The sequence below is a fragment of the Mustela nigripes genome, chromosome X, assembly GCF_022355385.1.
Source record: "Mustela nigripes isolate SB6536 chromosome X, MUSNIG.SB6536, whole genome shotgun sequence".
NCBI classification, from domain to species: domain Eukaryota; kingdom Metazoa; phylum Chordata; class Mammalia; order Carnivora; family Mustelidae; genus Mustela; species Mustela nigripes.
In genome coordinates this window covers 51534499-51552156 of record NC_081575.1, presented here as the reverse complement: position 1 = coordinate 51552156, position 17658 = coordinate 51534499, and positions in this window count along the sequence as shown.

Genomic DNA, 17658 nt, shown 5'->3' with positions numbered 1-17658 from the left:
CCTATCAAAATACCATCCATTTTTTTTCAAGGAAATGGAATAAATAATCCTTAAATTTATATGGAAAAGACCTCGAATAGCCAAAGGAATACTGAAAAAGAAAGCCAAAGTTGGTGGCATCACAATTCCAGACTTCAAGCTCTATTACAAAGCTGTCATCATCAAGACAGTATAGTACTGGCACAATAACAGACTCATAGATCAATGGAACAGAACAGAGAGCCCAGACATAGACCCTCAACTCTATGGTCAACTGACCTTTGAAAAAGCAGGAAATATTGTCCAGTGGAAAAAAAGAAAGTCTCTTCAACAAATGGTGTTGGGAAAATTGGACAGCCCCATGCAGAAAAATGAAACTGTACCATTTCCTAACACCACACATGAAAATAGAATCAAAATGAATGAAGGACCTCAATGTGAGAAAGGAACCCATCAAAATCCTTGAGGAGAACACAGGCAGCAACCTCTGCGATCTCAGCCACAGCAACTTTTTCCTAGGAACATTGCCAAAGGCAAGGGAAGCTAGAGCAAAAATGAACTATTGGGACTTCATTAAGATCAAAACTTTTGCACAGCAAAGGAAACAGTTAACAAAACCAAAAGACAACTGACAGCATGGGAGAAGATATTTGCAAACGACATATCAGATAAAGGGCTAGTATCCAAAATCTATAAAGAGCTTAGCGAACTCAACACCCAAAGAACAAATAATCCAGTCAAGAAATAGGCAGAAGACATGAACAGACATTTCTGCAAAGAATACATCCAGATGGCCAACAGACACATGAAAAAGTGCTCCATATCACTCGGCATCAGGGAAATACAAATCAAAACCACAATGAGATAAGACCTCACACCAGTCAGAATGGCTAAAATTAACAAGTCAGGAAATTACAGATGGGGGTGAGGATGCGGAGAAAGGGGAACCCTCCTACACTGTTGGTGGGAATGCAAGCTGGTGCAACCACTCTGGAAACAGCATGGAGGTTCCTCAAAAAGTTGAAAATAGAGCTACCCTATGACCCAGCAATTGCACTACTGGATATTTACCCTAAAGATACAAATGTAGTGATCCAAAGGGGCACGTGTACCCGAATGTTTATAGCAGCAATGTCCACAATAGCCAAACTATGGAAAGAACCTAGATGTCCATCAACAGATGAATGGTTAAAGAAGAAGTGATATATATATACGATGGAATACTATGCAGCCATCAAAAGAAAATCTTGCCATTTGCGACGACGTAGATGGAACTAGAGGGTATTATGTTAAGTGAAATAAGTCAATCAGAGAAAGACAACTATCATATGACCTCCCTGGTATGAAGAAGTGGAGATGCAATGTGGGGGGTTTGGAGGGTAGGAAAGGAATAAATGAAACAAGATTGGATTGGGAGGGAGACAAACCATAAGAGACTCTTAGTCTCACAAAACAAACTGAGGGTTGCAGGCGGAGGGGGGTAGAGAGGGGGTAGTGGGGTTGTGGACATTGGGGAGGGTATGTACTATGGTAGTGCTGTAAAGTGTGTAAACTTGGCAATTCACAGACCTGTACCCCAGGGCTAATAATATATTATGTATTTATTTTAAAAATTTTAAACAATTATTTAAAAAAAAAGAAAGAAAGACAAAAACCATATGATTTCACTCATATGTGGAATTAAAGAAAGAAAACAGATGAACATATGGGAAGGGGAAAAAAGAGAGGAAAGCAAACCATAAGAGACTGTAGAGAACTGAGGATTGATGGAGGGGTGGTAGGCGGGGAATGGGTTAAATGGGTGATAGGTATTAAGGATGGCACTTGTGTTGAATGTGATTAAACTCTGCTCCTAAAACTAGTATTACAATGTATCTTAACTAATTAGAACTTAAATAAAAATTTGGGAAAAAATAAAGTGAGTCAAAATTCCACTATTAATTATAGTCTTCCCCTCAAGTATAGTAAAAGTGCAGGCATTTCCCTATCTCTTATCTGTTGCCTTAGGAACACTGTGATTCCAAAACAAGAGAGGGTCCTTTCTAGCACCTTGAAACACAGATCTACTGTGGTCTTAGGTAGATAGCACGATGGGACAGACCAAGGGAATTACTGGGAAGAATATTGGGTAAAAAAGGAGAGGGTGTGTTTCAGTGCATGATATGGCAAACCAAGGCTATGTGATTAAGTTCCTCCCATTTTTGTAGTCATCGGGCAATGTAAAATCAGTTGTTACCACAAAATTCCAGAATAAGAATCAATAGTTTCTGTGGCTCAGGTATAGAAATTCCTCAGGATCTTGCAGAGGTACATAAAGGACAAGAGATTGACAACATACAAGGTAATAGACTTCTTTGAAACTGGTCTGTTCATACTGCAGGCCACCCTATTCTTTTGAGGGAGTATAATAACCTGTTACATGGAAGCAACTCCCAAATAAGATTCAATTAAACAGATGAATTTTTATTTCAAAGTAGGTTTAAAATCATGAGTTAAATAGTTCTTTCAGATTAATATCCTGGAATCTCAAAGGCAAATTCATGTGTTCTGCCTCTGGATGGGGTAGGAATTGAGGCTATAAATATTTTTAATTATAGAATGAAAAAGGGGATATATTTGTTATAATATGCAGCAGTCATAAAGTTCACATCTGGATTTAACACTTTTTACATATATTAAGTTAAAAGGGAGAGCTATACTAGTTCTTACTTTGTAAGAAAATACGAAGGAATAGAAGGTATAGAACAAACTGCTTATGTTGAAGCTTAAGCAAAAGAAACATGGGCTCAAATGTGTCCAGGTCACTGCAATAGGAAAAGGCATAAACCAAAGTTCTTTCTCGAGTAATTTCAAGAACCCCTTGAATTTTTCTTGTATATATACCCTTTGCAATTTCCATGGATCAGATATGATAATATTCCTTTCATAAATTTAGGATGATAAAACACTGTCTTCCTACCAAACAGTCAAAAGCACTTTATATTTGGGCTTCTGTGTAGTCTAGTATGCAGATTAAAAACAAATTAATGTGTTGAAATATTTTCAGAGTTCTTACTCATATGACTACAGTAATGATCCTATTCTCCAAAGAGTTCCTTGATTATGATTTTCTAGAACAGCATTCCTCCTAGATTATTCCCAGAATGGCCTTAAGTCACTCAACTTTATGACACACTGCTCCTTTTGTGTTCACTCCACATCCTATGCAAATACAGAAACACCTTGGTCATTGCCCCAAATTTCCTTTTCAACCTCTTCTACCCTCAATCCTAGAAATTCTCTCAAATGAAAGTAACTCTGATTTGCATTTTGGGATTTCCTGGAATGATTGTAAGGGAGAATAAATTGAAATTGGGAGTTATTTTTTATTTGCTTCTATCTTCTTATAAATTTTTATGAAATGTACATGAGTAATGCTGGTAAATACCAATTCACAGCCTGTTGCTGACATTTGAGCACTGGGTGTTTAAAGTGACTAGAAATAATCCCAAATAACACCACCCCACTTGCTCCATACCTGTCAAATCAGGATAATTCCAGTAGCCAATTCACTTCTTTTTTTATTTGAATATAGTTGGCACACAATATTACATTAGTTTCAGGTATACAACTTAGTGATTTTATAAGTTTATACATTATGCTATGTTCACCACAAGTGTAGCTACCATCTGTCCCCCTTCACCCATTTTGTTCAATTTCCTCGCCTCCCTCCCTTCAGGCAACCATCAGCTTGTTCACTAGTTTACCTTCTACAGTCTTTTATAGAAATTCCAACTTGACAGATAACATGCCAATTTTTCACCTAAAAGCCATTATCTCTGCTCTTCTTCTTGAAAAATAGAATTTGACTTTTTCAGGAAGTAGACAGAAATCCCTTAATCTCAAATTAAAGTAGACCTTAACCCAGCCCCAAAGGATCAACCAATTGCTCCAGTCATTTGAATTCTATTTTCCTCCATAAGTAATTTATCTAGAATTGGGCCCAGAGCTGATTGAATTCTGAAGACCAAGCAAGGTATAAAAGGGAGGGCTGTTTCTAATAAACATTTTGCCTGCTGGTAGATGAGACATAAGAGGGTGGCTTGCTGACGCCATTCGTTATCCCTTCTTCCAGATTTAGATGAAAAAGAAAAGCCTACAACTCTGTCAGCCATCTAAGAATCTTGAGAAGACAATTGTGAGAATAAAAGGCCAATAGAGCAGGAATGAAAAGTCTGGCAAGGAAAGACAAATACTGTATGATATCTCTTATAAGTGGAATCGAAAAACAAAACTGAACTTAAAAAAAAAAAAAACAGAGTGGAATGGTGATTACCAAAGAATGGATGGGGGGGATGGGAGAGATGTTGTTTAAATGTACATACTTGCAACTAATAAATTCATTCTGGAGCTCTAAGACATAGTAAAGTGATTATAGACAACACAACTGTATCACAAATATAAAACTTGCTATGAGACTAGATCTTAATTGTTTCCACCACTAGAAGAATGATAATTATGTTACATGAAAGAAGTGTTATTAAGGCTACAGTAGCAATCATATTGCAATATAAATGTATCAAATCAATATGCTGTATGCCTTAAATTTATACAATGTTATATGTCAATTATATCTCAATAATAATTTTAAAAAGAGTTGAGATATTTGATGTCACTGTTCAGCAGCTGAACCAATACTAGCAACTGTTTACCCATAGGCCAGCAGATCTCAAATTTATTGAGATCGTTCCAATCATACTTATTATTAAGGAATGTTAATTTGTTACTTTTGATAAATGTGCTATGGTTACATAAGATGTTAATATTAAGGGAAGCTGGATAAAGAATATACAGGAAATCTTATCTCTGCAGCTCTTCTATAAATCTAAAATTGTTTCAAAGTAAAAATTTTAAAAATTGAGGACCCTCCAAAAGCTTTCACTTATATAAATATATCCATTGATATTTATCAAAGTATAAATGAAAAAAGAAACATTTTAACTATATTTTATTTATTAACTCATTTAAATGCTAAAAATAATAATTTTGTGTTAATGTAAATAACATTTTCATGAACATTATTTTTTCCAAAACAAAAGTAAAGTTAATGAGAGGAGTTATGATGCTTCACATTTCTGCAAATTTCTTTAATGTCTGGTATGATAGAAAACAGCTAGATTCCCATCTCCTTCTGTATTTAATCTCTTGTGAAATGTAGTTCTGGTTCAATTAAACGAAGAAAATCTAGCCTCACACAACAGCCATTCTGGATAATTATAGATATTTCTCTTTGATATTTAACTGAAATTCAAGAAGTGGTATTTTTTAAAAAGGTTAGTTGCACCATGGAATCAGAAACTGTCTAAATGAGCTTTTCATGCTCTGATACATTAAATTCTGTTTTCCTATCTTACATTTTGAATGGATCTTCTACGCACTCATAATTTTGTACCATAATATATTCACTTGCCATCTGGAAAATACTGGTTCACTGAATTTTATGCAGAACTTTCAACTGATGACACATTTCATTTTACAATATTAAAAAAAATCACAGTTTTTGTTAATATCACCACTGATTTCATCAGAAAAGTCTTTCAGCTGGGAAGCTGACAAGTTCAGGAAAGCAGATATAAGTTTTCCAAAACTCCAAGGAAAGTGCAAATGTTATTATTGGTAACAAATACTTTGAGTCATTTTCCCTAATATGACAGGTTCGTTTTGTTCTTTTTCAAGAAAATATTTGCTATATATCCAAGTCTGTATAACCACAGTTTGCCTGTTAAAAAAAATGATATTTCTTGAAAAAAATAACCAATTCAGCTATTACTCAATTTCACATGCTCTTTTTCTGGAGACAACCATTAAACACCAGTATGTAGCAGAATTTTATGCAAACTCTCCACTTATTCCCATAGATTATTAAGATATGTACTCAACGTTTGAGATTTAATAAAATTCACATTTTTTTACTGCTTCCTCAAGAGCTTTCTAAAGTGGAACAAGTTTTATTTTTCTTCAACTGCATGGCAATGAAGAATACAATGACTACTGCTACTACAATATGGTGCTACTTTGTTGATTTGTGTGTTTCTTAACACAGTGTTTATCTTGCATTTTAAATGGATCATTTACCCACAGTTTAACATTCCATTGCTTTAGCATGAACAGTACAAATATCAACAAAGTGAAAAAGGCAAATAGTATCTTAGAACTATTATTAAAACAGTATTTTACCTTGGAGAAATCTGAAAGAGTCTCAGGAACCTATAGAGGTTCATGGACCATACTTTGAGGACCATATTTAGACTTAAGCAAGAAAAATAACTTTAATTTCCTTTATCTACTCTTAATTAGTTTGTACTTAATTACTTGCACTTAAGGCAAAAAGTTCTGACTTTTTGAGTCAGGAGATGAGTCTCTTCTTGTTTGAAGCCAGAGATAATTCACTGCTCAAAGTTCTGTGGCCTTTTCCTAACAAGTCCATGAGGGCTTTACTTCTCTAAGTATTGGAACAATAGCAAGAAACTTTCAAACTGCATGCAATAGGAAAGCTTTGAAGTATTTTCTATGATCTAATTTCTTTTTTTTTTTAAGATTTTATTTATTTATTTGACAGAGAGAGAGCTCACAAGTAGGAAGAGAGGCAGAAGGAAGCAGGCTCCCTGCCGAGCAGAGAGCCCGATATGGGGCTTGATCCCAGGACTGTGGGATCATGACCCTAGCTGAAGGCAGAAGCTTTAACCCACTGAGCCACCCAGGTGCCCTTCTATGATCTAATTTCAAATAGGAATCTTGAATGATTAATTACTGAACTGTAATTCTACTCATTTCCATAAGTGTGTTAAGAAAGTCTTCCTTGGCATTATTACTTCTTCATGTTAGAGAAGATGCTTGTTTTAAAAGAGTTGAGTTAGAAATAGGAACAAACCTCTCCCAAAGGTGTGGCACTAGGGATCTTGTACACAAGGTATGACACGTTTCAATTTGAAGAAGAAAAAGACCCAAGAATAAGGACAAGTTTCTCTGTATTTCTATTTTGAGGACATATTGCAACAAGAATGTTGGTTCCATTCTAATGTATTTTATAGTTTGGTTGTGTTAAAGTCACTTAGTATTCTAAATCCCCCTTCACTGCAATATTTAACTATAACTCTTCAAATATTTGAACACATGTTTTATATAATAAAACCTTTAGGTAACACAGGGAGAGGCTTGAGAGATTTAAAGACAGAAAAATAAATTTGACTAGAGGCTAAAAGTAAGAAAAAGAACTTAAAAAAAAGACTAGGAGATTCTTATGCTCTGATATAGTAACCAGAAAAATAAAACTCTTTAGTAATGGAGAAACTGTGTTTTCAATGCCTAAATTTAATTGCTGATATTCTGATTTAAAGGATATAATTTCTTACTTTACTCATGAAAAGACAAATACTATATGTTTCCACTTATATGAATTATCTAAAATATTCAAACATTATGCTAAGTGAAAAAAGCCAGTCACAAAAGACCACGTTATATTATTTCATTCAGAATAAGTTTTCAGAATACTTTCAGAAGTATTCAGAATAAGTAAATCTATAGAGACAATAAATTAGTGGTATGTGAACTATATCTCAATAAAGCTTTAAAACAAAAGGATGATTTCTTAACAAAATATAAAAATGATGTTCATATACATTTCCTATTTCCTTAATGTCTCAACAAAAGCAGGTTTTTCATCACCATCACCATATTTGAGGGTCCTTTCTTTAACAATCCTTGTCAGCCTGAGAGAGCTAAGACACTGGCTAGGTGCCTGGAGAAACCACTCATGAAAAAAGTATCTGGCCACCCCAGTACCAAAAATACTTGAATTTGGGACAGAGTTGACAACATTGAATAATTACAATATAATGGAATAAGTTGCTGTAATGGTTGTATTCAGTGAGACAGAAGCTGGATAGGTAGGTTGAGAAAAAGGCATCGAGGATATAATTTGATCCATGAATCAAGGTCACAGAGGACAAAAATAAAGTTTTACATGGGATGATTTCTGGAAGTGCCATGGACTGAGTTAGTATAAGCAGTTGGATTGGATGGGAATAGGCAGAGGGGATCTTATAAATGAACTAAGAGAAACAACCAAGATAACTGAAGATAAGAATCACTAGGTGATGTAATTGCAGAAAATTATTTTCTTTCTATTTCAGTGGATCTTACACACACCAGGTTTTATATAAGAGCTTCTTAAAGATGTTGGCTGTCAAATGAAAATAAAATTATATGAGTCTGTTTGAGTGTGTGTATGATTCACACATGAATAGCCATATCTATCATACTTGTCAAATAATCCCAATAAAAGGGCATGAGTTCAGGGAGCCTGGGTGGCTCAGTGCGGTTAAAGCCTCTGCCTTCAGCTCAGGTCATGATCTCAGGGTCCTGGGATCGAGCCTCACATCAGGCTCTCTGCTCAGCGGGGATCCTGCTTCCCCCTCTCTCTCTCTGCCTGCCTCTCTGCCTACTTGTGATCTCTGTCTGCCAAATAAATATTTTTTTTTAAAAAAGGTCATGAATTCTTTGGGACCTCTTGGAAGCACTTCTCCCGAGGGAAGAAGGATCCAGAAGTATTGTCTTAGTCTTCTAAAGTGTGCAGTGATATTGAGTAAAGCAGAGAACCTGTAATTTATAACTGACCCCACTCCCAACTTGATTCATGGTTAAATTCTAAACTCTGAAGTCACTGGGGATGTAGGTATCATTGATTGCATGGGTTCCCCTATAACAGTCAGTAGTCCTAGAGACAAATATGAAGAAGGAATAGCAGCATGTCATCTGGTGGAGGTGTTGCTACACTCAGAGGAAACCAAGTTGACCAGATATACACTGAGGAGTCCTTTGCAACCTTTCAGAAACACTTAGGGGAGAAACTCTAGAGAAACCTGAAGTCATGTATTATACAGATGGGGGCACGAACAAATTTTATGAGGTATTATTATTTATGTCATATCCACAGGCTGGTGAGACCTGAAAAAATGAGAAACACACTTAAAACTCCTATCCCTCTGGATCAGCTGCACATGATTTTATGGTGGAAGTGATCTTTGACCCGTGTTTTGAGCAGTACAAAGTGCTTAACACTTAGAAAGATGGTCCAAAGGGCATTTCAGATTAGAACAGAGGGGCTATGTACAAAAACAAAGGTACTGACTATGCCTATTCACAAGGAGCAATTTGTGTGGACCAAGTGTTTTCCATTTTGTATGGCTATTCAAGTACTTAGTAGGGATCTTGCCATTTGACTACAGTCACCAACTGAGAGCAGCTCAAATATTTCTTGTAACTGTTGAAATCATTAAAATGTTACAATTGAAAAGAACCACCCTATTCTCAACTCCCCACCCCACCAAGAGCAAGGGATAATTGCAAAAGGTATTAGTAAGCTAAAGGCTCACAAACACCTTGTTTGAGGGGTGCCCAGGTGGCTCAGTAGGTTAAGCCTCTGCCTTTGGCTCGGGTCATGTTCTCAGGGTCCTGGGATTGAGCCCCACATAGGGCTCTCTGCTTAGTAGGGAGCCTGCTTCCCACACCCCCTGCCTACTTGTGATCTCTGCCTGTCAAATAAATAAATAAATAAATAAATCTTTTAAAAAAAACAACACCTTGCTTGAATACAACATCTGTTTTCTCATGTAAACATAGAGGAGCTAAAAATCCCTATAAACTTTAGAAGGCTGAAAGAATACTAAAAATCAAGTTAGCAGGTCATAACGATTTCTTTTTTTAATCTAATAGTTGACTAATCCAACATACAAGGAAGACAGAAGTTGTCTATATAATTCCTTGGACAGAAAGCTGCCTGTATAATTCCTTGAGGTTCAGATAGCATTTGTACTTATAAGAAAAAAGAAAATAGCACTGAGAATGTTAATATTTACTTGTTAGCAGATCACATTGTTTAATTCCAACACATAAATGTCATGATAGAATCTACAAACTGAACATTGTGATTTTAATTTAGATTATTTCATGTCACTTTTCAAAACTTATTTCTTTCACACTGTCTCAAATAAGTGGGTGAATTTACTTGTCAGAAGTTATAAAATTAAGAAAAGAGAAATTATAAAAGTAGAATTAAATATATATAAACAAGTAAAATGACCTTGTGTTAGTGTCATCAAATAACCTAGAGCAAGCACTGAATACAGTACCAAATGTGATTTCTTTGACAACCCAGGTCAAAAAAAAAAAAAAGACAACTCTAAAATTTAGTAAACAGATTAAAAATAAAAACATAAGATTTCTTATGTTTCCAAAGAGATTTGACTGTGGCAGTTTTTCAAAGATTATAAATGAAAATATTGGTAAAATACACAAGAATGGTTATCTATGAAGATAGGTACATTATATTTAGCCTTTCCATTGTTACAGTATCAAAACTACATTGTTATCAAAATTAAATACCAAAAAAATTTTATGTCAAAGCTAAAATAGTCACTAATATTTCCTTTTTAGTACCTTTGATTTTAAACAATGCTTAGGTTCATAGAGTCACATCACCCAGGCACGCTTTCATCATGTTTCATGTATTACACTTAAAATAAAATTTATGTGTTATGCATATTGCCATAAAACTCTAAATTAGTATGACCTACACAAAGAATAGTTGGAGTTGTAAAGGATAAGGCCTTACCCTTGAAGGACTTATGATCTGATTGAGGAGATAAGATTACACTAAATGTGCAACATATGACCGTACCCTTATATCAAATGAGTGTGACAGCAGTAACAGCCATAGGAACTAAAAGGGCAGTCTGAGGGACGAAGGCAAGATTACAGAGGAGAAAGGGACCCCATTTCAATTGGTCCCCTGAATTTAACTGGTATCTCCATCAAACCATTTTGAACACCCATGAAATCAGCCTGAGATGTAAAAATACAGATCTGGATCTCTACAAGCAGAAAAGTGACTGCCTTTGGCAAGGTAAACCATGCAGAGTAATGAAACTGTGGAGAGACATTAGAAGACAAACACAAGGGAGAGGGAGTCACCATAAGCTGACACCTGAAAAATGATATAACACAAGAGCACAAAATCAGAACCCTTAGAAATCTGCTCTAGTAAGAGACATTCCTCCAGGAAGGGAAATTTGGAAATTAAAAGGCAAAATTCTACGTAGGGCCTTGTGGTCTCAGGTTATGAGGGACCACAGAGTAAAAGGAGATTCCTAAAACAGTAGAGGGCCCGAGTGTTGGAGCCAGGAAGCAGGTTATGGTCAGCAAGCCCGGGAAAAGACCCTCAGCTGGGATTGCCAGAAGCTGTGAACCTGACAGCTTGATATATGCTCTTTTCCTTGAAAGGTCTGAAAAAAAATGTGAAACTTGTGCTCACCACTGGGCAAAAACTTACAGAGCAATAATGGCCAGGAAAAGGCTTTAGGACAAAACCTAGACCTGATTCCAGAGCTTTGGGTGCACACTCAAGCCAGCAGCCATTCCTGGTTTTAGAAGTACAAAGGGCAGAGGCTCTCTTGGGCTCCTGAAAACATTTCTAATAGAGTAGCTTTGGGCATGCACAGCAGGAGGCTGCAATTTTCAGAGGTGCAAAGCAGAAGGGGAGACTGTCCTGGAGAGCTGATTAAAGAGAATAGACTACAAATTTTCTACTCTGGGCCAGAAGTTTGGCTGCAGCCACTTTTGCACTGACCCTGAAGAGGCACGGAAGGGGTGGGGGTAGGGGAAAAAAAGTCTGATTTCTACTGAGCCCATCCCCTAGACAGGGAGTGGGGCAACTCCAACACAGGCAGGTTGCCTGAGAAACAGTGTGGCAGACCCCTCCCCCAGAAGACAGCCTGGAAGAACAGATGGAAGACAAAACTTTGGATCATATAAAACTGTAAAATCCCAACACCAGGGGAAAACTATATATTGACTTCCAGGTGTGGCCTCACATCCTGATTATTTTTTAGATATAATTATCCTTCTCTTTTCTTTCTTTTTTTCCTTCTCTCATGCTGTTTTCCCTTGCTGTATTTTTCTTTATACCTCCTCCTCATTTCAACTGGATGCCTATTATACCAACTCATTTTTTATAGTAGCTGTTTGAACTTGTATTTTTATACACCTATATTTTTATAGATATATGCTTTATTTTAGCCCATGTTTCACTCTATTCAGGTTTCCTTTTAATATATACAAAATTGACTTTCCTAAGGCAGGATGAGAGGAAGGAAAGAAGGAAGGAAGGAAGGTTGTATGTGCATAAAGAAGAGTAGCTTACCCCTGTTTGTGGGAGTCAGAGGTGCTGATTTTGAGGCTTTTCTCTTCTTTATTATCTCCTTTCTAACTAATAATTTGTATCTCTGATTTCCAGATCTAGGAAGATGTGCTACCACCAACCACCTTCTGACAATGACTATACACCATATGAAATTTTTAAGTGACCTCAATGTCATACAACCCCAGTGGTTTTAATGTGGGGGCTATTGAATAGACAGTTCCATAGTCTTCCCAAACTCTGGATTTTTCCTTCTGTCTCTCTTTTGTCACATATTTTGTAGTATGTCTGCATCTGTGTCTGCACCTTTATCCCTCCTATGGAGATAGTAAAAAAGAAATATCAAACTTAGATACTTTAAGTCATTTGTAAGTGCACATTTTTCACTCAGTCTTCCCTCCATTCCCATAGCGAGTTACAAGTTGCTGGCATAAAGTGATTATTATCAGTCTTATGGAGATTAATACAAGCAAAGCTAACAGTACCCTTCTCTTCTAGTTAATGCCTGTGATCAGAGATTTCCATATTTATAGAAAAGAGAAAGGACACAAGATGAAATCAGTTATCTTATAAGCTTCAAGAACAACCTAATCTCTTTCAAATATCAAATAGCAACTCCCCTCTCCATACTTCAAAACATTAATATAGAGTTGAGGATCCATATCTTCGACAAAACAGGAAAAAATATACAGTGGGAAAAAAGTCTCTTCAATAAATGGTGCTGGGAAAATTGGACAGCTATATGTAGAAGAATGAAACTTGACCGTTCTCTTGCACCATACACAAAGATAAACTCAAAATGGATAAAAGACCTCAACGTGAGAGAGGAATCCATCAGAATCCTAGAGAACATAGGCAGTAATCTCTTCGATATCAGCCACAGCAGCTTCTTTCAAGATATGTCTCCAAAAGCAAAGGAAACAAAAGCAAAAATAAATTTTGGGGACTTCATCCATATCAAAAGCTTCTGCACAGCAAAGGAAACAGTCAAAAAAACAAAGAGGCAACCCACGGAATGGGAAAAGATATTTGCAAATGACAGTACAGACAAAAGGTTGATATCCAGGATCTATAAAGAACTCCTCAAACTCAACACACACAAAACAGATAATCATATCAAAAAGATGACCTTCAACAAACAAATGGATAAAGATGTGGTCCATATATACAATGGAATATTACTCATCTAGCAGAAAGGATGAATACCTAACTTTTGCATCAACATGGATAGGACTGGAGGAGATTATGCTGAGTGAAATAAGTCAAGCAGAGAAAATCAATTATCATATGGTTTCACTTACTTGTGGAGCATAAGGAATAACATGGAGGACATTAGGAAAAGGAATGTAAAAGTGAATTGGGGTAAATTGGAGTGGGAATGAAGCCTGAGAGACTGTGGACTCTGAGAAACAAACAGAGGATTTTTTTGTGTGTGTGGGGATGGGGGGTTAACTGAGCCTGGTGGTGGGTACTAAGGAGGAAGGGCACATAGGTGTGGAAACCTTTTCCTTTCTTCTCTTCGAGGTTCTTTACTGGCCTGATAATTGATGTAAGACATTAAAAAAAAAAAACAAATTTCATGCCTTTGGGAGTCCCATAAAAATATGACCCTCAGGCAGTCAAGTAATTATGATGTATATACCTCAAAGCCTCAAAGGGGTGGAAGAGAATTCACAGGAAGATGAAAGGAGCAAATATTTGGTAAACAACTATTTGCTATGCTGTGCAGTTAAGTCTTTCTGACATTAAAAGTTATGTCTTCTTAAAATTTAAAATAAAACATATTTCTTCTTTCCCAGGTTTCAGCACCAAAAGAATAACAAAAGCTATCACTGGTAATAGCTCTTTTCTTTGTTCAGGACTCCTACTTAAATTAATAGGGAGATTAAAAGCTCTTCCTGAGGGACGCCTGGGTGGCTCAGTTGGTTGGGCAGCTGCCTTCGGCTCGGGTCATGATCCCAGCGTCCTGGGATCGAGTCCCGCATAGGGCTTCTTGCTCAGCAGGGAGCCTGCTTCTTCCTCTGCCTCTGCCTGCCATTCTGTCTGCCTGTGCTCGCTCTTTCCCCCTCTCTCTCTCTGATAAATAAATAAAATCTTAAAAAAAAAAAAAGCTCTTCCTGAAATAATTCACATGCCAAAATGACACGTTCTGAGGTGGTATATTCTGCTCTCCATTAAGTTCATCATGGGAAACTCTTTCTGTCTGTGTAGTATCCCATGGTTGACAAACCCGAGCTGAAAGTTTATGGAATGTGTCTTTTTTCATTCTTCATCTGCCCATATGGTCTAGACTCATAAGGATTGGTCCTTCTCCTAGAATGGCACTAGTAATGATTCTACAATGATGAGAACAATGTAAATTGTAAACTTGGTGGGAAAAGCACAAGACTGTGAGTTAGATGACCAAATTTGAGACATACTTGCCACTGATTAGTTCTGTGACCTTAGGAAGACCTGTATTTTAAATGACCTTTGAGTTTGTTCTTAATCTGTAAAGTGGTGAAGTGCTTACGTGGAAGGCTGTTGAGAGGATTAAATGAGATGTTGGGATTTTATTTTAACCTATTCATTTCTACGGCACTGAAATAATTTTAGTGGACTAATTTAGGTAAAATGTGTTATTTATGTAAACATAAAAATGAGTTAATACCCAATGAATATCAGGTGACCTTTATTTTTGTGTGTGTGTTTAATTTTTTAAAATTTGAATATAGTTGACACATAATTTTACATTAGTTTCAGGTGTACAACATAGAAATTTGACAAGTTTGTACATTATACTAAGTTCACAACTATAGTTACTGTCTGCCACCATACAATGCTATTACAATATCATTGACTATATTCCCTATGCTGTGCCTTTTATTCACATGACTTACTCATTCCATATCTGGAAGCCTGTATCTCCCACTCCCCTTCACCCATTTGAATCATCCCCTACACCCCTCCCTTCTGGCAACCAGCAGTTTGTTCTCCACATTTATAGCTTTAATTCTGTGTTTTGCTTATTTTTTCATTTGTGGGGTTTTTTTCCATGTAGGAGTAAAATCATATGGTATTTGTCTTTCTCAGTTTGACTTATTTCACCTAGCATAATACCCTCTATGTCCATCCATGTTGTTTCAAATGACATAATCTCATTCTTTTTAAAGGCTACATTATCTATATATAACCCACATCTTTCTTATCCCTTTGCAGATGACCTCTAGTTGGGTGAACCTGGTAGTGGGTATTATGGAGGGCATGGTTTGCATGGAGCACTGGGTGTGGTGCATAAACAATGAATTCCAGTACACTGAAAAAAATTTTTAAAAATACACATTTTTAAAATAAATAAATAAATAGAATCATATTTAAGATTAAAAAAAGAATAGTGTAATCTCGTCATTTTAAGTTTAGTGTCTTTTAATTTTCATTTCATTTCTATACTTTCTTTCGGTTCATCTTAAATAATTTAGACAAGCTTTAAGTGCATATTAGAAAGTATATGAATACCTAAATTGTATCTTTAGTGAATGTAGATTTGTTTACCCTCTGGAAGATTTAAAGTATGACTTTCACCATCATCCTTCCCTCAAAGATGTGGTGCCTGGTGTCACCAATTTGTCCTTTCATGAATCAAATTCATTGTTTCAGCTAGTTAAGCACTGAGCCATGAATGGAGCTGTTATTAAAAAGTTACAAAGTCACAAACCTGGACCAAGCTTTTCCACTTATATAAGGCCAGAGTCAGGAATCTGCCTTCACAGTCACAGACACATGTTGGAGTGCAGAAGTACCAGGGCGTTAGAGAAGACTCTGGTAATGCTATCTTTATAGTCTGAATCAAAGCCCGCTACTCTCTGAGCTGTACCTAACTTGAAGAGGCAGACCTTGCCACTACAGGCAGCTCAGGACAAGGTAAGAGAGGTTGGGAAATCAGGTAAGAGTGATTTTCCTTTCATGGTTATTTTTGCAGGGCAAGGATATAATTTACCAGCCAAACAACTGAAATTACACCTTGAAGAAAGAACAAGCAATGTCAAGCAAGGCGAGCTTTTCAGTCTCATAATGTTAATGGACAATTCATCAAAATCTCACACCCTTTTTTCCCTAAAAGTCTTCACTAAATTAGTCTTCCATATGGCTAGTAATATGCTAAAACAAATAAAAACTTGTAAGCATTTACTTGATCTTTTTGCACCCTAAAATTCCTAAAGGCAAATATCACAAATAACAGAAATTATATATACAAAATATATCATTTTATACAATAAAAATGTGATAGCTATTTCTACAGGGACAGATTAGATAGTGGGTTATTTGGATCAAATCATCTGGCTGGAAACAACTACGGATAAGTTACCTTAAAAGCACTGAGGAATTGAAAAGAGAATGCAGCCATGTTAGGCCAATTTGGGGAGGGAAACTTGAATCTAAAGAGACTAGAGGATTAGTTGAGTGCCAAAGTTGCTTTTTCCTTGAAACTCTTAAAGGGGTAAGGGTGACAGAAGTGCAGACACAGAGCACATTCAGTGTAAAAGTTCTTATAGGATACCTTGTCCATCATTAAGCTCAGTCCCAAAGGGCTACACTTTTGGGTTTAGGAGGAACCAGAACTAATCTCTCATCTCCTGAACCTCTGGAGAGAATGCTGCTCTGGGCCTAAGCAGAGCAGGAGAAGGAAAAGGAAAAGGAAAAGATAAAATAACCAATAAGTTGTGGTCATGGACCTGTCCTCATATAGATTTATTCCCCAGGAACATATAGCATAAATGGACAATGAATCTAGTTTTAAGTGGGGCATTAAAGGCAGCCAGAAGAGGGAGAGTACACTCACTACAAACTTCCGGGAATATCCAAAAATAGTTTTTTAAGGACAATAACCAGTGAAACAGTTGAAGATAATCAGATGTGTAAGGAAATTTTTTAAAAATCAGACATGAACAGTTTATATTACATTAATTGGTAATTTTCATGAATTTTGTGACAAAATCAGGCAATTCAATATGGAGTCCTCTCTTCTAATGCACAGATTATGTTATGTAAATATCATGACATCATCTTTATATTTTTCAGTATGTCAAAAATTAATGTATCATAGAAGTAGTTGCATGCTGTATGCTTTTCAGTGAAGTGTTGAAGATTAGTTACTAGCACTCATATTTAGTTACACAGAACCATTGTCAGCTTTAGTACAAGGTCTGATGCTTCTAAAATAAACATTGTGATTGGTATATAAACAGATATTTCCAATAATAGCCACACAGAATCATTTTCTGAGTTATCTAGAGAATAGTAAAAGATAAATCCATTTTTAATTTTCTAAACTCCAGTGTAGCTAAAGTAGAAAACAAAACCAAATAATTAAAGTGACAACAATAAAATCTTCACTCAAATCCAAAAAGGTTACTATAGTAACTTAAGATCGGAACATTAGAATAAAAGTAGAATGAAAAGATAAT